Source organism: Nomascus leucogenys, chromosome 23 (genome assembly GCF_006542625.1).
Source record: "Nomascus leucogenys isolate Asia chromosome 23, Asia_NLE_v1, whole genome shotgun sequence".
Classification (NCBI taxonomy): Eukaryota; Metazoa; Chordata; class Mammalia; order Primates; family Hylobatidae; genus Nomascus; species Nomascus leucogenys.
In genome coordinates, this window is record NC_044403.1 from 774,185 (window position 1) to 798,846 (window position 24,662).

At 42.8% G+C, this 24,662-nt stretch overlaps 1 pseudogene; it reads right to left on the reverse strand.

Annotated features, from left to right (window-relative positions):
- Positions 1 to 675: 675 nt before the first annotated feature.
- LOC115832853 lies at positions 676 to 24,229 on the reverse strand (annotated as a pseudogene).
- Positions 24,230 to 24,662: the final 433 nt, after the last annotated feature.

Genomic DNA, 24,662 nt, shown 5'->3' on the forward strand with positions numbered 1-24,662 from the left:
TTATGAAATCTATGAAGTTCAGCAGCCAAATAATAGAATTTCCAGGAAGAGTAAAACAGAGGGGAAGAAATCAACAATGAAATAGTTCAGGCCGGGCGTGGTGGCTCACGCCTGAAATCCTAGCACTTTGGGAGGCCAAGGTGGGCGGATTGCCTGAGCTCAGGAGTTCAAGACCAGCCTGGGCAGCGCGGTGAAACCCCGTCTCTACTAAAATACAAAAAATTAGCTGGGTGTGGTGGCATGCACCTGTAGTCCCAGCTACTTGGGAGGCTGAGGCAGAAGAATCACTTGAACCCGGGAGGCGGAGGTTGCAGTGAGCTGAGATTGGGCCGCTGCACTCCAGCCTGGGCAACAGGGCGAGACTCCATCTCCAAAAAAAAAAAAATAGTGCAAGAAACACACTCAGAATAGAAGGATCAAATTGAAAGTGTCCATCATAATAGATGAAAATTGTTCTGCACTAAAGCATATGATTGTGAAATGTAAAATATCTAGGACAAACAGGAGATTCTCAGGCTTCCAGAAGGGGTAGGAGGGTGGCACAAAAAAGGTGGTGGGGAAGTCAGAATTGCTTTGGATTTCTCAGCAGCAACACAGGAATAAGAAAAGGAACAAACTAAAAGAGGAAGGTATGGCTTTCTTTTCCTCCGGGACACAGAAGGTCGTCCTTCCTACCTACTGGCTGCCCTCGGGGGCAACCCCTTGCCCAGCACCAAGGACATCAAGAAGATCCTGTACAATATAAGCAACAAGGCCAATGGCAACCAGTGCAGCAAGATCATCAGTGAGCTGAATGGGAAAAACATTAAAGGCATCATTGCCCAGGGTATTGGCAAGTTGCCAGTGTGCTCTCCCACAGGGCTGTGGCCGTCTCTGCTGCCCCAGCTCTGTAGCTCCTGCTGCTGGCCCTGCCCCTACTACAAAGGAGAAGAAACATGAGAAGAAGGAGTCCCAAGAGTCAAATGATGACATGTGATTTGACTTCCTGCTCTCCTGCCAATTCCCCTGGAAAGAAAGAAAGAAGGGAGGGAGGGAGGGAAGGAGGGAGGGGAAGGGGAGTGGGGGAGGGGAGGGGAGGGGAGGGAAAGGGAAGGGAAGGGAATAGAGGAAACAGGAGAGACACAAAGTGATGGTGAAGGAAAATCACAGGATCAAAAACAGCAAATGTAGAAAGCAACTGATCCAGACTGGGAGAGGCGTAACTCAAAAGACAGGCATGTTGGGGATTTGTTTTCCACCATTTAAAAAGACAAAGCCATTCTTAGCCCATGGGTCATACAAAAACAGGCTGCAGATCAGTTTTCTGACCCCTGATCTAGTCAATAAAAAAGAAACAGGATGAACTGACACTAATTTCTGGAAAGAAGGAAGGAAGGAGGGAAGGAGGCAGAAAGGAAAAAAAAAGAAGAAAGGGGCCAGGCATGGTGTCTCACCCTTGTAATCCCAGCACTTCGAAAGGCCAAGGCGGGTTCATCACGTGAGGTCAGGAGTTTGAGACCAGCCTGGGTAACATGGTGAAACCCTGTCTCTACTAAAAATACAAAAATTAGCCGGGCGTGGTAGTGCACCCCTGTAGTCCCAACTACTCAGGAGGCTGAGGCAGGAGAAACCCTTGAACCCAGGAGTCAGAGGTTGCAGTGAGCCTGGATGGTACCACTGCATTCCAGCCTGGGTGACAGCAAGACTCTGTCTCAAAAAAAAAAAAAAAAGAAGTAAGAGGTAAGGAAAGAACAAAGGAAGGAAGGAAGCGAGAAGGAAAGAGAAAGAAAGGAAGAAAGAAAGAGGCTAGGTAGAAGGTGTGACCCTGGTATTGATAAAGAGATAGGGGAGTGGTCATACATCATACTGTAAGGAAAATTCCTGGGTGAGTCCACAGAAACGACAGGTTAATCCAAATTATAAACTGAGGAATCTCGTTGTGAAGCCTTTGCATAAATCCAGGATACCTAGTCATCCAAGAGTCTCCCTGGCCAGATTGCAAAAGCTTTCGCTGCTCTGGGTCTTCCTCATTGCAGTCCCTGTCATCAGGGTCTCCACAGCACTCAGCTCATTCTCCAAGCTTTGACTGCAGTATTCTTCAGGATACATCATCAATCATCTTCCCTCTGCCTCGACATGCTGCTTGGCACTGTGACCCTTGACACAATGTTAACTGCCTTCACACATACTGCTACTCCCCAAATAAGACTTACTTCAAGTAAATATACGTTAGATACTGCAGGAAAAATGAAGAAGAGTAAGACAGCAACCATTCCTTCCCTTCAAGAATTCCCTTCAAGAACAAGGATTTTTCTCCATATAACAAGAATGTGATTGCAAATTAGCTTCACAAAAGAGTAATTTGGCAGAGCTCTAAGCTCCGCTGGCCTCTCCAAAAAACCACAAATAAAATAGCCTTTGATATAGACAATAAATTGTAAATATCAGTAGAAGCTTCCTTAGAAGCTATCTTGATGATAGACACTGACTTTTTTGTTTATTTTTATTTATGTTATTTCCATTGCATTATGTGACAAAATATTTCACATTAATCTAACCATCAGTCTGCTTTCTATCACTATATACAATATTTGCCTTTTTTAAAATTTTATAAATGTGGAATGATATAGTATAATCTTTTGTGTCTGGCTCCTTGTATTTAGCATAATGCTTTTTTTTTTTTTTTTTTTGAGACAATCCTGCTCTGTCACCTAGGCTGGAGTGCACTGGTGTGATCTTGGCTCACTGCAACCTCTGCCTCCTAGGTTCAAGCGGTTCTCATGCCTCTGCCTCCAGAGTAGCTGGGATTACAGGCGCCCACCACCACACCTGGCTAATTTTTGTATTTTCGGTAAAGACAGGCTTTCACCATGTTGGCCAGGCTGGTCACAAACTCCTGACCTCAAGTGATCCACCCCACTCGGCCTCCCAAAGTGCTGGGATTACAGGTGTGAGCCACCACACCCAACTCTTTTCAGCATAATGCTTTTGAGATTCATACATGTTGTGTGTGTATTGGTAGGTTTTTTGTTTGTTTGTTTCTATTTTGTTTTGGCTCACAAACAGAAAAATCTAAAGTAGCTCTTTTTGGTAAGTAGCTTTGCATTGTATGGATGTAAAACAGTTTATCCATTCTCCAGTTGGTTGTTTCCAGCTGGGAGATACATACTACGAAAAAAACTCCAATGAACAGTTGCATACAAGTCTTTGTGTGGACATGTTTTCATTTCTTTTGGGGAAGTATATAACAGTTGGATTGCTGGGCCATGTGGTAACTCTGTCTTTCACATAATCAGAAACCACCAAACTCTTTTCAAAGTATTTATACCACTATGGTTTGTGTCCCTCCAAAACTCATGTTGGAATTTAATTACCATGGTGACTCTACTAAGAGGTGGGACCAGGCTAGGCATGGTGGCTCACGTCTGTAATCCCAGAACTTTAGGAGGCCAACGCGAGAGGATTGCTTGAGGACAGGAGTTCAAGACCAGCCTGGTCAATGTAGTAAGACCCCATCTGTACAAAACGTTTAAAAATTTGGCCGGGCGCGGTGGCTCACGCTTGTAATCCCAGCACTTTGGGAGGCCAAGGCGGGCGGATCACGAGGTCAGGAGATCGAGACCATGGTGAAACCCCGTCTCTACTAAAAATACAAAAAATTAGCCAGGCGTGGTGGCGGGCGCCTGTAGTCCCAGCTACTCGGAGAGGCTGAGGCAGGAGAATGGCGTGAACCCGGGAGGCGGAGCTTGCAGTGAGCCGAGATCGTGCCATTGCACTCCAGCCTGGGCGACAGAGCAAGACTCCGTCTCAAAAAAAAAAAAAAAAAATTAGACAGACATGGTGGCACACACCTGTGGTCCTAGCTACTCAGGAGGCTGAGGTGGGAGGATACCTTGAGCTCAGGAGGCCAAGGCTGCAGTGAGCCATGATCATGCCATTGTACTCCAGCCTGGGCAACAGAGCAAGATCTTGACTCTTAAAAAAAAAAAAAGGAGGTGAGAATTTTAAGAGACAGCTCTCAAGCCCTCATGAATGGATTAATCTTTTCATGAATTAACAGATTAGTGGGGTTATAGTGGAAGGGAATAAGTTATCTCAAGAGTGTGTTTGTGATAAAAGCCAGCCTTTCACTCTTCTTGTCCTGTGATGCCTTCACATGTTATGACACAGCAAGAAGGCCCCTGCAGTTGTGACTCCTTGTCCTTGAATCCAAGCACTTGCCAGTTTCCAGGACTTTACGAACTACATTTCGGCTGGGTGAGATGGCTCACGCCGGCAATCCCAGCACTTTGGGAGACCAAGGCAGGTGGATCACTTGAGGTCAGGAGTTCAAGACCAGCCTAGCCAAATGGTGAAACCCTGTCTCTACTAAAAATACAAAATTTAGCCAGGCGTGGTGGTGCCTGTAATCCCACCTACTTGGGAGGCTGAAGCAGGAGAATCCCTTGAACCCGGGAGGTGGAGGTTACAGTGAACTGAGATTGCGCCGCTGCACTCCAGCCTGGGTGACAGAGTGAGACCCCTTCTTAAAAAAAAAAAAAAAAAAAAAAGAGCCAGTCGCAGTGGCTCACGCCTGTAATCCCAACACTTTGGGAGGCCGAGGTGGGCGGATCACCAGATCAGGAGATCGAGACCATCCTGGCTAACATGGTGAAACCCTGTCTCTATTAAAAATACAAAAAATTAGCCCGGCAGGGTGGTGGGCGCCTGTAGTCCCAGCTACTTTGGAGGCTGAGGCAGGAGAATGGCATGAACCCAGGAGGCAGAGCTTGCAGTGAGCTGAGATCCCACCACTGCACTCTAGCTTGGGCAACAAAGCAAGACTCTGTCTCAAAAAAAAAAAAAAAATAGAAATACACAGAGCCACTATGACAGCAGTAAGTGAGAGAAGAACGTAAGGCAGTTACTGCACCCTTATTACTTTATAATTCAATCATTAAAACATGGTGGTATATGTTATTGTAATTCACATCTGATAACTAGTGAGGTTGGGTTTTTTTAATGTTTATTAGACTTTTTCAAGTTCTTACCTGAATTGTCTCTTTTATTCTTTTTTCCCCCCCACAAATAGGACTTTTTCTTTGTCACTATTAGAAGTCTAAACTTTAAACAAGATTCTTGGACTGACAGCTCATAGCCATCAGCTCGTTCAACTTTACCACCTGTTTTGTCCCCAGTGGTTTTTCCAGAACTACCTTCATCATGAAGTTCTGTGAGTTTTCCTAATTCAAACTTGGGCTTCTTCTGCATTTTTACTTTTCTAATGAAGACATCATGAAAAGCATAAATAGATTGGCAAGCCTTTTCTATGACTTTTCCAATGCTGTTTGGAATCAATTTATTGACTACTTCTTTCAAGTCATTTTGTCTGCACCTCTCAGGTCATGATTTCCATCATCTTCTTCCAGATCTGGTGGACCTGTTGGTGCTGAGCATAAGAGGTCTTCCATATCTGATTGTTGCATTTTTTTTAGTAAAACCAACACAGAACAGATGAAGCAAGTAACCACGGGAAGTCTTGACATCGACATGAGCTTCAATCATGGTCTGCCGTTTTTTGACCATGGAACACATTTTGTCATGGGTAAGATTCATGCCATGAAAGTTAGTTCAGCAGTTTTTGCCCTGAACATCTTCAGTAATCAGCTTGAATTTTCTAAATGTAACTTCCTCATTTGGCAAATCAGCAAGACTCACTTAAAACACACAACCCTTGAGACCATCTGATGCAATTTTGATTCCTTGGGTCCTGGTGACTAGCATCTTTCCAATATTTATTTATTTACATTTATTTATTTATTTATTTATTCATTTATTTATTGAGATGGAGTCACTCTGTTGCCCAGGCTGGAGTGCAGTGGCATGATCTTGGCTCACTGCAACCTCTACCTCCTGGGTTCAAGCTATTCTCCTGCCTCAACCTCCCGAGTAGCTGGGACTATAGGCACCCACCACCACGCCCAGCTAATTTTTGTATTTTTAGTAGAGATGGGGTTTTACTGTATTGGCCAGGCTGGTCTCGAACTCCTTACCTCAGGTGATCTGCCTGCCTCGGCCTCCCAAAGTGCTGGGATTACAGGCATGAGCCACTGTGCCCAGCCCCAATATTTCCTTTTTTTTTTTCTTTTTTTCTTTTTTTTTTTTGAGACAGAGTCTTGCTCTGTTGCCCAGGCTGGAGTACAGTGGCGTAATTTCGGCTCACTGCAACCTCTGCCTCCCGGGTTCAAGCAGTTCTCCTGCCTCAGCCTCCTGAGTAGCTGGGATTACAGGTGTGTGCCACCAAGCCCAGTTAATTTTTGTATTTTCAGTAGAGACGAGATTTCACCATGTTGGTCAGGCTGGTCTCAAACTCCTGACCTCATGATCTGCCCACCTCGGCCTCCCAAAGTGCTGGGATTACAGGCGTGAGCCACTGTGCCCGGCCCCCAGTACTATATTGAACATAGTAGGTGCTTTTACATCACACCAATCTTTCTTAGGAAATGGATCAACCACTTTCTTCTTGGCTCCCTTTCTGCCACCTTTGGTGCTTGTTCTTGCCAACCACTATGGTGCTGCTCAGACAGCCAAAAGGGCGCTTTCATTCTTTTTATTATCTCTCATTAGCATGGTTGTCAAAGAAAAATAAGAATAGAGGCCATTGATAAGATACACCCCAAGGCCAATCAGCCATAACCAAGTAACCAAACTTTAAGTCATCCCTATTCCCCCTAAAGGCTAGCTCTAATCATAAAACACAAAACATAAGCTTTACATTCTTATCAGCATGAATCAGTAAAATTAAATCAATCAGCTCGAGACAAATCAGCTTGAACTTACAGAAATATTCATGCATAACAGCCAATCCTGAAAAAGGTCAAAATATTCTTCCTTTATGCTCTATAAACTGCTGTAACTCCTGTAAAATGGGCTTCTTACCACTTGGTTTGACATCTCCAGGATCTTGTTCTGTACCTGATCTGACTTTATTTTTGACATAGCCAAATTTTGTTCAAAAGGCTTCTCCCTTCTTCTTTTTCTTTCTTTCCTCCATATGTACCTTCTTGTTCCCCCTCACTCCCCATCTCTCTCTCTCTCTCTTTCTCCTTATTTATTTTTCTCTCTCTCTCATGGGAGAAGGGATAAAAATAAAACTATTGAGATAAAATATTTTTCAAGGCTTTAAGTTGGTATCATTTATTTCAATAAACTCTTACTAGCATTAATCTTTTTTTAAAAAAGAAAAAGGTATCTCAGTATTTCAATCTGCATTTCTATGATTACTTGAAAGATTGAACATTTCCTCATTTTTCAAGACATTTGCATTTCCTCCTTTGTGAACTATTGCTCACGCCCTTTCCACATGTGTCTAATGACATCTTTGCTTATTTTTATCTGCCTCTGTCAGAGGAGGCATTTACCTCTCAATGTCTGAAATTAAAAGGATAAATATTATGACTTACTTATTAAAGGAAAACTATATTCATCAGGCACAGTATCCTTAAGGAAAACAAACTGCTGATCTTATGAGGTTTGGGGGAAGCATTTGTCTAGGGATTGTTGACAGAGCAGGAGCATCACCATCTTGGGCAAACACTGCCATTTTAAGTTCCCCTTGATTAAAAAACACCTAAATCCAGCCCCAAAAACATCAGCCTAATGGCTGATGTCAGCATGACCATAAACCACAAATGACACCTCCAACCAGAAACATTCCAACCCAAGATAAACCCCCCTCCCACCAGAAACATCCCAAACCCACAATAAAACTCTCCTCCACCCAGAAACATTCCAAACCTGTGATAAGCTCCCCCCTCCCTAAACCCTTAAATACCCTTAGTCTATAAGAGAGAAGGCTCCTGACCTAAACTGGCCAGAAGCCCCTCTCAGGTTTACCCTCCAAACTAAACCTGTCTTTGACTGTTGAGCCGTTTTTCATGTTTCTTTCTTCTTTTTTCAACTCTTACATTTGGTGCCAAAATCTTGGACGGGTGTTGGGGTAGAGGCTCTCTTGCAACCCAAGAAGCACTGGGCAATGGCAGCTCATCCCAGGCTAACTCCTGGATCCTGAGCGTCTCTGGCCATCCACCTTGTCTTTTCTCTCTCTTTACTTTTCAAGCAATTTGCGTGAGGAGGACAACTAATCTGAAGGGGACTGTGAGGCTTGCGCTGGGGCTACTCCCCGGTGGGTTCTCAAAACCCTCAGGTTTGGGATCCACCTCCAACCACCTGCAATGGGTATTTCATTCTCTAACCCCTGTCCCCTCTTCCTCCCTCTTCCTTCCTCTTCTCTCTCTCTCTGTTCCTCACACGGCTCCAGTCTGGGAGGCCCTCTGCTGATTCCAACCAGAACATCCAACATCGGACACTAATCCAGCCAACTGATAAGATTTGCCTTCCCTGGCTTCCTCGCAGTATCCCGGAAAGTCAGGTCTGCCATTCCAGTGCATAGAGGACCAGTGGGACTAAGCTGGAAGAAATCTTGGGGACGCCCAGTCTCCTCAGCTTTACTCTTCTCTTTGTAAAGAGGATTCTGGGTCTCTGTCTTTTGTCTGGGGACGCCTAGAACAAAAACAGACACCCTTGGCTTCCTCTTACCAGTCCACAGGGTGCCAAACAATCTCACATTCCTATGTCCTCCCCACGGGGGTGTCTCCTTCACAACCTCGCCAAAATTGGCTTACAGGGGGACCTAAAGCCAAAACGTTTAGTTTTTTATTGCAACACAGCCTGACCCCAGTACAAATTAGATAATGAGAGCCGATGGCCCAAAAACAGCACTTTTGACTTTCAAATTCTCAGGGACCTTGACACCTTTATCACCAGGAATGGCAAATGGCAAGACGTTCCCTACACTCAGGCTTTCTTCTACCTTAAATCCCAGCCCTCCCTATGTCAAGCTTGCAACCCTCACAAAATCCTTCTTCTTTGTTTTTTTGAGACGGAGTCTCACTCTCTCACCCAGGCCGGAGTGCAGTGGCGTGATCTCGGTTCACTGCAAACTCCATCTCCCAGGTTCACGCCATTCTCCTGCCTCAGCCTCCCGAGTAGCTGGGACTACAGGTGCCGGCCACCACACCTGGCTAATTTTTTTGTATTTTTAGTAGAGACAGGGTTTCACAGTGTTAGCCAGGATGGTCTCGATCTCCTGACCTTGTGATCTGCCTGCCTCGGCCTCCCAAAGTGCTGGGATTACAGGTGTGAGCCACTGTGCCCGGCCGAAATCCTTCTTCTTAATGAAAACTCTCCCTGGCTCTCTCCTTTCTCTGAAACCCCTTCCTCCAAAACCCCTTTTGATCCTGCAGATGAACCCCCTCTGTACTCTCAACCTCCTGCATCTGTCCAAATGCAGGATCTGTCCAAACCTTCCACTCCTTTGGACCCTCCTGCCCCAAGCTTTAATCCCAAACCCCGCCCCTCCTCCTTCTCCACCCATTACCCAGTCAAAAACTGCTCCAACCAGTCAAACCACATCGGCCATTCTCCCTCTCCAGGAAGTGGCTGGGGCTGAAGGCATTGCTCATGTTCATGTCCGTGTCTCCATGTCTGACTTGTCACAGATCGAACAGCACCTGGATCTTTCTCTGAAAATCCATCTCATTATTGCAGGGAATTCATGAACACAGCTCAATCCTTTAATTTAACTTGGCATGACATTTATATCATTCTAACCTCCACTCTCAGTCCTGACGAGAAAAGCACATCCGGCGTTCAGCTGAAACACATGCAGATGAACTCCATCATCAAGCCCTTATACAAAATCCAGTGGCCAATGATGCAGTCCCCTGTAGAGACCCAGATTGGACTTACCAACATGGAGACAATGGCATCAGGTGAAGAGACCACATGATTACCTGTCTTCTCGTGGGCATGGACAAAAATGCCCATAAGGCAGTTAATGATGAAAAACTCAGAGAAATTACACAAGAGCTCCAGGAAAATCCTTCCCTTATCGTGCCTCACTGAAGCTATGCTAAAATATACCAATTTGGACCCAGAATCTAGAGAAGGTCAAACTTTTCTCCACCTCCAATTTGTTTCCCAATCTGCCCCAGCTATCCAGAAAAAATTACAAAAATTAGAGGAGGGTCCCCAGACACCCCAGCAGGACCTCCTAAATGTGGCCTTCTGTATTTTTAACAACAAAGATGAGGAACACAAATGGAAAAAGAAACATCTCCATTTAAAATACCAGATGCTCACCTCTGCTGTCCAAAAGTCAGTTACACTTAAAGCTCCCTAATAACCCAAAGGAAAACTCCCTCACCTGTTTCCAATGTGGTAACCCTGGACACTGGGCAAAGGCTCGTCCTAACCCCTGGCCTCCCACCAAACCGTGCCCAACTTGTGGTCTTTGGGGACACTGGAAGATGGACTGCCCCCAATGGGAACACCTTCCCTATTCAGGTGTGGCTCATAATGAAGTTCACCGACCATCACAGGAGGAAATCTCTTCACTGTTGGTGCTGACAGCTGATGACTGAGGGTGCCTGGGTTCCTTCACCCTCATGTCTAGTGAGCCTACAGAACCCAGGGTAATTAGGAAGGTATCCGGTAAGATTATTACCTTTCTTTTGGATACTCGGGCAAGTCTCTCTGTATTAACTGAATATTAAGGCCCATTAGAATATTCATCCATTTCTGTTGTTGGCATGAAGGGCATACAAGAAACCCCATACAACACACCGCCTCTATACTACTCATTTCAGGGAGTCACCCTCACTCACTCTTTCTCGGTCATTCCTCATTGTCCCACTCCTTTATTAGGAAGGGACATCCTACACAAACCAGGAGGAATCATTCATTTATCAACCCTACACCAAAGCCACCCTTATTTATTATTATATCAAGAACAGAACCCCTCCTCAGACACTCCACATCAAACAGACTTAAATCCCAAATTCCTCAGCCGTGTAAATTCCGTAGTATGGAACACCAACTCCCCCACTGCAGCTACCCATCATTCTGCAATTCAAATTTCACTGAAGGATCCTAAGCACTATATAGTGGTCCCACAATATCCCCTCAACTCTAAGGGATTATGGGGACTCAAGCCCATCATCTCCCGAGTTTTGGCTGCCAGTATTTTAATCCCCACCCATTCTCCCCACAATACTCCTATTCTCCCTTAAAAAAACAGATGGCTCCTATAGGCTGGTTCCGGATTTGTGACAAATCAATTCCACTATTATTCCTGTTTGTCCTGTTGTCCCAAACTCCTACACCCTAGTGTCACGAATTCCTCCCAACACTAGCCATTTCTCTGTATTTGACCTCAAAGATACCTTTTTTACTATCCCTCTACATCCCTCCTCTCAAAACCTTTTTGGTTTCACTTGGACTCACCCTGACACAGGCTACTCCCAACAACTCACCTGGACTGTCCTCCTTCAGGGGTTTAGGGCAGCCCTCACTATTTTGGTCAAGTACTTCAATTGGACCTCTCCCAACTACCTCTACAACCTACCATTTTGCTTTAATATGTTGACAATTTACTTCTTTGCAGCCTGTCTCTAGAACATTGTATTCAAAACACGCCCAGGATTTTTAATTTTTTGGCTGAATGTAGGCACCAGGTATCCAAAACGAAGGCCCAATTAACTTCTCCAAAAGTTTTATACCTAGGATTACTCATAACTACAAATACCCAAGAAATTCTGCTGACATGAAAGCAAGCCATTCGACAAATTCCATTTCCTAAAACAAAAAGGGACTTACTTCTTTCCTCGGATTAGTGGGATATTTCTGATTATGGGCAACAAATTTTGCCATTATCACTAAATCTCTTTGTGAACACACAAAAGGAAATCTTTTTTTTTTTTTCTTTTTTTTTTTTTTAAGATGTAGTCTCACTCTGTCACCCAGGATGGAGTGCAGTGGCGCGATCTCGGCTCACTGCAAGTTCCACCTCCTGGGTTCATGCCATTCTCCTGCCTCAGCCTCCTGAGTAGCTGGGACTACAGGTGCCTGCCACCACGCCTGGCTAATTTTTTGTGTGTGTATTTTTAGTAGAGATGGGGTTTCACTGTGTTAGCCAGGATGGTCTCAATCTCCTGACCTCATGATCCACCAGCCTTAGCCTCCCAAAGTGCTGGGATTACAGGCATAAGCCACTGTGCCCGGCCCTACAAAAGGAAATCTTGATCAACCACTCACTCCCAACCCAGACCTTTATCATGTTTTCTCTCACCTACAACATGCCTTATTACAGGCCCTCGCTTTAGGCCTTCCAAATCCCTAAGACCTTTTCACCTATATTTACACAGTTCTCATAATCAGGCCCTTGGACTGTTAGCCTAACCCACGGGAGATTCCCTCCAACTAGTGGCATATTTTTTAAAACAACTAGACCCCATTTACAAAAGCTGACCCCTTTGCTTAAAAATTTTGGCCACAGCTTCTTTAATTATCCCTGAGGCACAAAAACTCACATTCTACAAACCCCTCTAGGTATTTTCTTCTCACAGTCTACAAGATATGCTCAGCCATAAGACGCTCACTTCCATCTCATCCTCTCACATGCAAGCCCTACATTCAACCCTCCTTCAACCTCTATTTCTCTTTTTTTTTTGAAATGGAGTCTCGCTCTGTCGCCCAGCCTGGAGTACAGTGGCACGATCTCGGCTCACTGCAAGCTCCGCCTCCTGGGTTCACACCGTTCTCCTGCCTCAGCCTCCCAAGTAGCTGGGACTACAGGCGCCCACCACCACGCTTGGCTAATTTTTTGCATTTTTAGTAGAGACGGGGTTTCACCGTGTTAGCCAGGATGGTCTCGATCTCCTGACCTCGTGATCCGCCCACCTAGGCCTCCCAAAGTGCTGGGATTACAGGTGTGAGTCACTGCCCCTGGCCTCATTTCCCCACTTCTACATACCATCTGCCATTTCATTTGGGAATATGCTGACGAATACCTGACACGACCCATCACCGACTCCTCTAATCGCTTCCTATGGTAAAAGATCCCAGTCTTCCCCTCAATCCTCCCCTCACACTTAAATGGAATGGGTCTTACCCAATCATCTTTACTACACCCACTGAAGCAGGAAAAAAAAAAGTTTCTTGTACTAGGCTAACTCACTCTGAGGCTCAGCGATAGGCAGGGCTCTGGCAGGGCTTTGATAGCCCTATCTGCAGAACCAGGGCCCTCAAGGAATGGGCCCCAGAGCCTCTCCCTCCCATCTTGGAGCAGGGGTGAGAAAAACAAGTTTTTCTCCTCTTTCAGCTTCCCCTTCCCCCCTTACCATTCTCATAATTATTTTGCAAAGTTTTGTAAGTTCCTGTTTTTCCTTCTGTATAAGGTCACAAGATATGTTTAAGTTGCACAATCTGTCACTGTTTCACAAACTGCCTTTGTCCTGCTTCTGTAAGCCCTGCTTGCCCGCCCTACAGATTTTGCACCATCAAACTGGCGAACCCTTTTCACATGCATGTATAGCCAACCCTCTTTTGGATGCAGGCATAAAAGTCAAACCCTGTCTTTGTTCAGGGCTCAGCCTTTGGATGTTAATCTGTGGGCCGGTACGCACCTAATAAATCCTCTGTCCCACCCATTGGTCTCTCCTGTCCCTTGATTCTTGCAACACCACATGAGCAAAACCCCAGGGACTCCCCAGCTGGTTTCATTATACCTCTCTCAAGAAAACAGACTTCTTGCCGGGAGCAGTGGCTCACGCCTGTAATCCCAGCACTTTGGGAGGCCGAGGCGGGTGGATCACAAGGTCAGGAGATCGAGACCATGATGAAACCCCGTCTCTACTGAAAATACAAAAAATTAGCTGGGCGTGGTGGCGGGCACCTGTAGTCCCAGCTACTCGGAGAGGCTGAGGCAGGAGAATGGCGTGAACCCGGGAGGCGGAGCTTGCAGTGAGCTGAGACTGCGCCACTGCACTCCAGCCTGGGCGACAGAGCGAGACTCAGACTCAAAAAAAAAAAAAAAAAATTAGCTGGGCATGGTGGCACATGCCTGTAACCTCAGCTACTCAGGAGGCTGAGGCAGGAAAACTGCTTGAACTGGAACTGGGGAGGCAGAGGTTGCAGTGAGCTGAGATTGAGCCACTGCACTCCAGCCTGGGCTACAGAGTGAGACTCTGTCTCAAAAAAAAAAGAAAAGAAAAGAGAAAGAAAAAGAAAAACTAGCTGGGTGTGGTGGTGCATGCCTGTAGTCCCAGCTACTTGGGAGGTTGAGGTGAGAGGATCACTTGAGCCCAGGAGGCAGAGGTTGCAGTAAGCCAAGATTATGCCACTGCACTCCAGCCTGGGTGACAGAGCAAGACCCTGCCTCAAAAAAAAAAAAAAAAGATATAAAAGAACACCTGGATAAATGGAGAGACAGTCTCTGGATGAGAGGACTCAGCATAAAATTAAAAATTAAAAACAGGAAAATCTCTTTCAATTCATCTATGCATTCTGTGAAATACAAAGGAATTCTTAACAGCATTTAGGCATACACACATATACTATAGATAGATAGATAGATGATAGATAGATAGATAGATAGATAGATAGATAGATAGATGATAGATAGAGTGAAAAGAAATCCAAAATGGAGATGCTTATGTCAGAGGTCTCTAAAAAAGGAGCCAAGAGGGCATAAGGTGTTGGACCCCAGTCACGTACACACGCAGAAGGAATTTGACCTCTTTGAACTGAGCCAAATTTAAAACGTCTTTAAGAAGCAGCTGCATTTGATTTGAACTATTTACACCAGGTCTAATCACCAACCTCCTGAGGAGACAGCTGTGCTGAATTAAGCTGATCATTGCCTAGAGACATATAAGCTGTCAATCAACCATTGTCAATCATGGATTGTGCTAAAATTTTCAGCTTAGGTAAACTTGCAAGGAACCTTTATAAGCCCCGCCCAGTCTTGTCTGAATGGAACAGATTTGTGTCTCCTAAATTGCAAGTCATGAAAGACCCCAATTAAAATACCTTCTTTTTTTTTTTTTTTTTTTTTTTGAGACAGGGTCTCTTGCTCTGTCACCTAGGCTGGAGTACAGTGACACAATCTTGGCTCACTGCAACCTCCACCTCCCAGGCTCAAGTGATCCTCCCACCTCAGCCTCCCATGCTGGGACTACAAGCATGTGCCACCATGCCCGGCTAATTTTATTTTTTGTGGAAACAATGTCTTACTATGTTGCCCAGGCTGGTCTCTAACTCCTGGGTTCAAGTGATCCTCCCACCTAAGCCTCCCAAAGTATTGAAATTACAGGCATGAGCCATCATGCTGGGCCAAAATATCTCCTCTTTTGTTTGCTTATCCACAGCATTGGTTTTATTTCTTATTAGTTTATATTATATGGTGTCAGAAGTGGGATACAGAGCAGTTCCCTCTTGATCTCTGGTGCCACCATGGACCCAAGCAAAGGTACCTGCAGGACCCTTTTGCAATCCATTGATCTTGACAGCCCTGGAATTTATTGGGTGAGTCCTCTTGTGTTCTAAACCTCTTGACGTGGCTCAGATTCAGGACTTTTTTCAGGTGTTTTCTGTTGCCAGCTTTAATTACAAGGATGGCTTCATTGTTTTGGGGAGTGTCTCAAATAAGAACCTATGAGGGAAAGAAAAAAATTATATTTTCTTCTCTACAATTTGGCAACTCAGTTGGGACAAATAGAGACACTCCACTCACTCCAAGACCTATGAGTGGAATCCTGGGAGAACTTGCAGAAGCCAGTAGAAATAGGTAGGATTTTTTACGAAAGTCAGCTTCTCCCAGACTTCTTTTTTTTTTGAAACAGAGTTTCGCCCTGCTGCCCGGGCTGTAGTGCATGGTGTGATCTCAGCTCACTGCAACCTCTGCCTCCTGGGTTACAGTGATTCTCCTGCCTCAGCCTCCCGAGTAGCTGGGATTAGAGGTGCCTGCCACCACACCCAGCTAATTTTTGTATTTTTAGTAGAGACGGGGTTTCACCATGCTGGCCAGGCTGGTCTCAAGCTCCTGACCTCGTGATCCACCTGCCTCAGCCTCCCAAAGTACTGGGATTATAGGCGTGAGCCACTGCGTCCAACCAGCTTCTCCCAGACTTCTATCTGTGGTACCTGGTCAAGACAGGAAGGTAAAAAATTTCCCTGTTTCTTCTTTTCCAGGTTCAGATTGGCAGGAAAAAAAAATTACAAATAAAGAAAAAACAATTAGTTTTTTGAATTGTGACTCTTGTGAATCAGCTTCAGGTACTGTTGGTTATTGTTCTTTAGTTTCCAAAGATGGTCTTTATTTTCCCTTGTCGCTCTCTTTTTGTAGGGCTTGTCATAAGGAGGCAAAATCGTAAGATTCTCCTTTCATCCTGCTTAATTTCTTGAGAAGCTTGGCTTCGTCACCAGCAAATTTATTCTCCAGTCTCTACCACCTCAGAGAGCATACATTGTTGGGCTTATGTCAGATGGCCAGCTGTGAGTCCAGCCGGGGATCTGAAATGTCTGTTTTTCCAAATGTGTCATCTCTCAGGGAAATTTGTCTTAATTGTCTCAATTTTCATTGCCTTGATAATAATGAGGGTCTTTACTTTCTTAGGCTATCTTTGGAAGAAACTTCAGATCTTGAGGGGAACTGCATACTTGTACCCTCTTCAGGCATAATTTATGCATCTGATTATACACCATAAAAAGGCTTACAGGTTTTGAGTCCCAGTTAGAGGTATACCTTTGGAAATTTATTTTGTTTTGTTTTGTTTGAGACAAACTGCAGAGGTTGCAGTGGCACAATTACAGCTCACTGTAGTCTCGACATCCCAGGCTCAAGTGATTCTCCCACCTCAGCCTCCCAAGTAGCTGAGACTTATACAGGCATGTGCCACCATGCCTGGCTAATTTTTTAAAAAAATTTTTTGTAGAGATGGTGTTCTCACTATATTCCCCATACCGGTCTCAGACTCCTGGACTCAAGTGATCCTCCAGCCTTGGCCTCCCAAAGTGCTAGGACTACAGGCATGAACCAATGCACCTGGCCAGGCTTTGGAAATTTGGACTGTTACTGCTAAAACTTTTTTTTCTGGAGAGTTCTCCTTTAATACCCACAGAAAATTCTTTAAATGTTCAAATTGCCTGCTCAACTTTGCTGCAGGATTTACTAGTCACTCCAGCATTTTCCAGGCCTTTCTCAGTCCTTTGGAGATGTAAACCTTACCATGTTTTTGAAATGTTAGCATTTAGGGAATTAGCTAAGCAGCATTCCAGCTGAGATTGGATTTGAAACAGAGCTAAAGTTCTCCGGACCAACCAAAAAATTCCTTTCCTCAGGGGATATCTTTAGCTCAGGAGAGAAACATTTATAAGAATTAGTTTGGTTAATTGTTTGGAATTTTTGGTGTGACTCTTGAGGTTTTGGGGTGCCCATTTGTAATTCTTTCCACCCCCATGGGCAGCTTTTGTTTTCCTCTTTTAGTGACTGTCTCTTCTCATCGTCTGTCTGCTGGGCATTCACGGGAAGGTCTGCCTTTGTGCGGCTGAAAAGCTGAGGCCACAGAGAATATGGTGAACAAATATGGGGTTGCACCCCAATTGTTGCTAGGGAAACTTTCTCTAAGCTGTCCTTGGGAGGGGTCTGGATCTTGTAAGGGCTGCTAACTTTTGCTCCCTCTTTGGGAAACTTGATTAAAGCCAAGTTTTAATGCAGGGCTTGGTTTAAAAGGGCTTCTTGGTTTGGGTCACCTGTGTGTTTATTTGTGTTGGTTTTCTCACTTGTTCAGGTATACCTTTGATTTTAAACATCGGTTTATATTTTAAATATAAAATATTCACATATTTTATATTTTAATATAAAATATTCACATATTTTATATTTTAATATAAAATATTCACATATTTTATATTTTAATATAAAATATTCACATATTTTATATTTTAATATAAAATATTCACATATTTTATATTTTAATATAAAATATTCACATATTTTATATTTTAATATAAAATATTCACATATTTTATATTTTAATATAAAATATTCACATATTTTATATTTTAATATAAAATATTCATATTTTATATTTTATTATAAAATATTTATATATTTTAAATATAAAATATTTATACATTTTATATTTTAGATATAAAATATTTATACATTTTAATTTTAGATGTAAAATATTTATACATTTTAATTTTAGATACAAAATATTTATATATTTTATATTTTAGATACAAAATATTTATATATTTTATATTTTAGATACAAAATATTTATATATTTTATATTTTAGATACAAAATATTTATATATTTTATATTTTAGATACAAAATATTTAAATATTTTATATTTTAGATACAAAATATGTATATATTTTAGATACAAAATATGTATATATTTTATATTTAAATTTATGAAATTTATAAATTTATGAAAACTTTTTGTTCCTTTGTTTGTTCTGCCTTCTCTCCTGAGCTAAATGGAACCACATACTCAACAAGTTTATTAAAACATTTCAAAGACAACAGCTTTAAATAGTGATTATTCTAGTGCTGGGCATGGTGGCTCACGCCTGTAATCTCAGCACTTTGGGAGGCCGAGGCTAGTGGATCACTTGAGGCCTGGTGTTTGAGACTAGCCTGGCCAATATAGTGCAATCCTGTCTCTACTAAAAGCACAAAAATTACCCAGGCATGGTGGCACGCACCTGTAGTCCCAGCTATTCAGGAGGCTGAGACACGAGAATCACTTGAGCCCTGGGAGGTGGAAGTTGCAGTCATCCGACATCGAGCCACTGCACTCCAGCCTGGGTGACAGAGATGTCTTGGGAAAAACAAATAAATAAATAAAATAGTGATTATTCTAAACCTCTAATAGGCAAACATACCCCCACCCCTGCAAAAACAAACAAAAAAACAACAAAAACAAAAAGCTTCTTCTTGGTGCAAATTTCAGAAATGAAACCAAGAAATAGGAATGTTTGCTATTTGTCCATCTAAAACCTGGTCAAAAGATTTTTTTAAGAGCTCTACAGTCAAAATCGACTTTTGACTTTTTAGAGCATGAGAATCCCTTGAACTTGGGAGGCAGAGGTTGCCGTGAGCCGAGATCACGCCACTGCACTCCAGCCTGGGTGACAGAGTGAAACTCTGTCTCAAATAACCAAACAAACAGAGCCAAAAGTATGTAAGCTTAAACTCAAATTTAGTAATTAATGTCTTAGTATTATATCTTATTTGGAAATGACCTAGATATTCAATGACTATCCATAATTTAATTTAGCTTAGCAAAATTCTAAGGGTAACCATTTTTTATTACTATACGTTAGGTAAGTATCATAAAAGTAAGAAACTTAAAGTTAAATACGTGCATGTTTTGCTGACAACTCAGGAGACGTAGTTGTTTTTATTAAACCAACAATATTAAACTAGCCTTGTCTACCAAAAGATTTACTAAAGTCACATAAACTTAAAAAATATTTCAACTTATTTATTTATGAGCACTCATTTATTTTTAAGTTAATTTGGTACCATGTAGACAATACACAAACATATGTATAGACATATAAATACATGTAGATACAACATATATCATACACACGTATGTGTCCATTCGGCTTTGTTTCTTTGTTTGGGACGTGGTCCCGCTGTGTTGCCCAGGATGGCCTCAAACCCCTGAGCTCAAATGATCTTTCTGCCTCAGCCTCCTGAGTAGCTGGGATTATAGGCATGTGCCACTGTGCCCAACTCACATGTATGTATCTAAAAGCCAAAAGGATCAAGGTTAAATATGAAAAAGAGTAAAGAGTAAGACCTGAGAGGAACCTGTCCACCCACAACTCTTGGGGCTCTACGAGGAAAATAGTGGTCCTCCCACCCCCAGAAAAGGAGTCTGTGGCCTTCAAGGGTCATCAAGGAGATCCAGGACTGTTATAAGTCTTCATTACCAGCTGGGCTCAGTGGCTCATGCCTGTAATCCCAACACTTTGGGAGGCAGAGGTGAGAGTATCGCTTGAGGCCAGGAGTTCAAGACCAGCCTAGGGAACACAGTGAGACCCTCTTTCTACAAACAACTAACAAAACTTCAATAATATTAAACAAAAATAATAAAACATAAAAAGAAGTCTTTGTTAGTTGCCCTCATGCGGTAGCAAAGGTGGCAAGAGGAGGGAGGAACATAAATGGAAGAACAAGTCTTAAAGGAGCCAGTTTGAGGTCTTGTTCCCAAAAGGCCAAAGAAATTTTACATTATCCTTGGCAAAATTAGTGTCAACAAGAAAAGAAGCAGAGAGGTGGAGCACCTATAGTTAGCTGGAGTTTAAGAGGAGAGGAATTCAGGCTGGGTGAGATGGCCCACACTCTGGCAGAACAAGGTAGGAGGATTGCTTGAGGCCAGGAATTCAAGACCAGCTTGGGCAACGTAGTGAGACGAAGTCTCTATAAATACATATTTTTTTGATTAGCCAGCATGGCAGCATGCACTTATAATCCCAGCTATCTGGAGGCTGAGGCAGGAGGATCCCTCGAGCCCCAGAGTTCGAGGCTGTAGTGAACTATGATTGCACCACTGCACTCTCCAGCCTGGGTGATAGAGTGAGACCCTCTGTCTCAAAAAAAAAAAAAAAAAAAAAATTGTACGTATTATATATGTATAAATACATAGCCTAAATATCAACTTTCACTTAAATTATACAGGAGGTATTTCATTGTCAAATAAGAAATAACATTTTACCTTCTTGAAGTTGTATTTGTATAAATGCATTTTTAATATGTGTTCCAAAATTGTATAAAATTTCTAAAACCATCTGATATGTCTTGCTATGTGTTATCAGTCATAATTCTGATTATTGTGTTAAATTGTTGACACCACAGAAATAACCACACTTCCTTATCAGTTCCATCATTAACCATGACTATTCTCTTTTGTCATCCACAGGCAATTGTTATTTTACCTTGATTGTTTTTTTTTTTTTTTGAGGCTGAATCTCACTCTGTCGCCCAGGCTGGAGTCCAGTGGCATGATCTCGGCTGACTGCAAGCTCCACCTCCCGGGTTCATGCCATTCTCCTGCCTCAGCCTCCCAAGTAGCTGGGATTACAGGTGCATGCCACCACGCCTGGCTAATTTTTTGTATTTTTAGTAGAGACTGGCTTCCACCATTTGGACCAGGCTGGTCTTAAACTCCTGACCTCGTGATCCACCCACCTTGGCCTCCCAAAGTGCTGGGACTACAGGCGTGAGCCACTGTGCCTGGCCTACCTTGATCTTGATTCTCCTCAAAAGGTGGTTTATAATCAGCTACAGTCTAAAATTTGCTTTTTTTTTTTTCTTTGGAGACAGGGTCTCACTCTGTCACCACCCAGGCTGGAATGCAGTGGTGTGATCATAGCTCACTGCAGCCATGACCTCCCGGGCTCAGGTGATCCTCCCACCTCAGCCTCCCAAGGAACTAGGACCACAGACTCATGCCACCATGGCTGGCTAATTTTTTTTTTTATTTTTTTTGTAGAAATGAGGTCTCACTATGTTGTTCAGGCTGCTCTGGAACTCCTTGGCTCAAGTGATCTGCCCACCTTGACCTTGCAAAGTACTAAGATTACAGGCATAAAACATGACATGCAGCCCCAAATTTGCTGCTTCTTCAAGGAAATTCATGAAAAAAACCATAATAAGTATTCTTGAATATAGATTTTTTATAATTTTTGAGATCACACCATTGGACTAGGTAAAAACTTCCAGAACTTTAATGAGTAAACTGAAGTGTTCATGAAGATTTCTAATCTGACATCAAGAAAAACAAGAATTAATTTCATGGGACCAACCCTGGAGTCATACTCTAATTTTCCTCCCTTTCTGATCCTTTATCCCACTTTTTTTTTCTTCCTCTTCCTGCTCCTTCTTCTTTGTCAAATAGAGGATTGAGTTATTATCATTGATCCATACAAAGTCCCTTTCTCATTTATTTTCTTTAATTCCCACCCCCCATTTCTATTCCCTGTCTTCCCATGTGCAACCTTCCTAATATGTTTGATATGCATCTTTTTGTTTGTATGTATTTTTAGAAAATGTTTGTTTTGTGTGCAAAAAAAAATTAATAAAAAAAATTACATGGGACTCAACTGATGAAGAATTGAAATTTTTTATGAGTTCTTTTTATCTGAAGCATTCCACGTTCTTTATATTTTGTTTTTCAGAGTCAAGGAAAATTTTATTCTTCTTTAAGCTATTTATAGCTTAGATCAATTGGGTAAAGTAGACTTTTGTGAGCAGAATTGAAACATTTGCATTTCTGTCTACCTGGTCCCTTCAGAATTTGGAAACCATTTGTGATTAATCTTCTTTTATGGCAATATAGTCATTTGCATAAGTTCAATAACAATTTGCTGTCTTTGTAGGAAGAGACATTAGACCCAGCAAAACTCCTTAGAATCCTTAGCATGTGAAGGATTAGATAACAGAAGAGCTTCAGATTATTTACTCACTGCTCAAGGAGGAGTCTGCTATATCCAACACCTCTTGTTCTGGCTGGGTAAATAAAAAATTCAAGGCTGGGTGCTGTGGCTCACACTTTTAATCCCAGCACTTTGGGAGGCCAAGGCAGGCAGGAGTTCAAGACCAGCCTGGGCAACATGGTGAAACTCCATCCCTAATAAAACTACAAAAATTAGCCAGGTGTGGTGGTGCACACCTGTAGTCCCACCTACTAGGGGGTGCTGAGGTTGGAGGATCACTTGAGCCTGGGATGTTGAGGCTGCAGTGAGCTGAGATCCCACCACTGCACTCCAGCCTGGTGACAACGTGATAGCCTGTCTCAAAAAATAAAATAATAATAATAAAAAAATTCAGGTAGTACTGGAAACCTCCAAGATTCCAATATTAGTCAGTTCCTTAAAAGGTATACCTTCTGGTAGTCTTTTTAATTGGGTTGATCTTGAATTTTCTGATCTTTTTTGTTGGCTTCCTACAGTTATGGGAAATATTTTAAGATCTGGGTTCCAACTTATCCTGTTATTCTTGTTTGTGATCCTAGTCATGTTTATCCTCGTTAAACTATATTCTTGTTAAATGGCTTTGAAGTAGTCTTGTTGCCTGAGGTATTACCTGGAGCTCTTTGTCTCATGACCAAGAAGAATAAGGAATGAGGACACCAAGGGTGAGTTTAGAGCAAAAGTTTAATAAGTGAAAGAGGAAAGCTCTCCACTGCAGAGAGGGGACCTGAGAGGGTTGCCATTTCACAATTGAGTACAAAGGCTGTTATGAGGAACCCAGAGGAACCAGATGGGTCTGGGCATTTCATTTGCATAACTGAAATTGCGTAAGTTGCGAATTTCTGGTAGCTCCACCCCATACCCCTAGTGTGCTGGCTGGCTGGTGGTTGTCTTTAGAAAAGGCACCACTTCGAAAATGGCATGATGGTGTAAAGGACCAGTTGGAGCCTTGGCTCACAACCAGCCTAGTGTTGGAGTGATGATTCATAGAGGTTTGGCTCACAGTCCAAAGTATGCCCAAAAAAGGAAAGGAATGTACTCACCACAGCCCACCATCTACATGCCCATAAAAGGAAAAGAAACTATTTCCTGGAGGCTGCTGCTTACACAAAGAACAAAGGTGCTTCTATGGTGGGCCTTGCTTCCTTATCTGTGCAGCTATGGGCATATCCTAGGCAAGCTGCCTGTGCTAGCTCCCTTATCTGTATCTGTAGCCTGAGTTTTCAGGTTGTTCCTTTGTTTGAAAGAATTCTACTGAGCACCTGCCCTAACTGCCTTCCTAGCTGGTTCTTTCTTTTCTCCTCTCTCAGCTTGATGCCACACTGTTGCTGTCAATGAAACTAAAATTATGGGGGCTCAACACATGGAACTGACAGATTAGGCCTACAATAATGAATCCTACCCTATCCACATATGTGCACCACAATTGGGGCCCACATCCTCAACTCCTCCTTGTTGCTCAAATTTGGACTATTCCATTTGACACAGATCATCCACTATCATTACCATGACTCCCTCCTCCATGGTACATGACTTCCTGGGACAAATCTATTCCAGAACCAAAGGGCTTACTGAAATAATTGATCTTGGTGGTTTCTAAGGAACGATTTAAATCAAAAGGGGGAAATCTGAAAAGAAATTCAAAATGGAGATGATTATGTCAGAGGTCTCTAAAAAGGAGCCAGGAGGGCATAAGGAGTTGGACCCCCATCACCCATATACTCAGATGAAATTTGACATATTCAAATTGGACCAACTCACAAACATCCTAAAGAAGCGGCTGAATTTGATGTGAACGCTTTACACTGGGCCTGATCACAAATCTCCTGAGAAGACAGCTGTGCCAAATTAGGCTGTTCATCACCAAGAGACATCTAAGCTGTCAATCAGCCATTGTCAATCATACACTGTGCTAAAATTTTCCACTTGTATAAACTTGCCAGGAACCTTTATAAGCCCCTGCCCAGCCTTGTCTGGATGGAATATGATTTAGCTGCTTGCTCGATTTGTGTCTCTCAAATTGCAATTTATAAAAGATCTCAATCAAAATAACTTCTCTGGTATGCTTGTCTGCAGTGTTGGTTTTACTTATTAGCTGCCAATAGATAAAAAATGGACATGCACAAAAATCGATTCTATATTTATCTAGGATGAATTATTCAATAAATAGTATTGTGACAACTGAGTAGCCAGCTGGAAAATGACAGTTGAACTCCTACAGCTTACCTTCCATCACAGTTAATTCTAGGTGGCTCAAAGATGTAAACATTTTGCAAAGTTGTAAATCCATAATGAAAACCAGGAAAA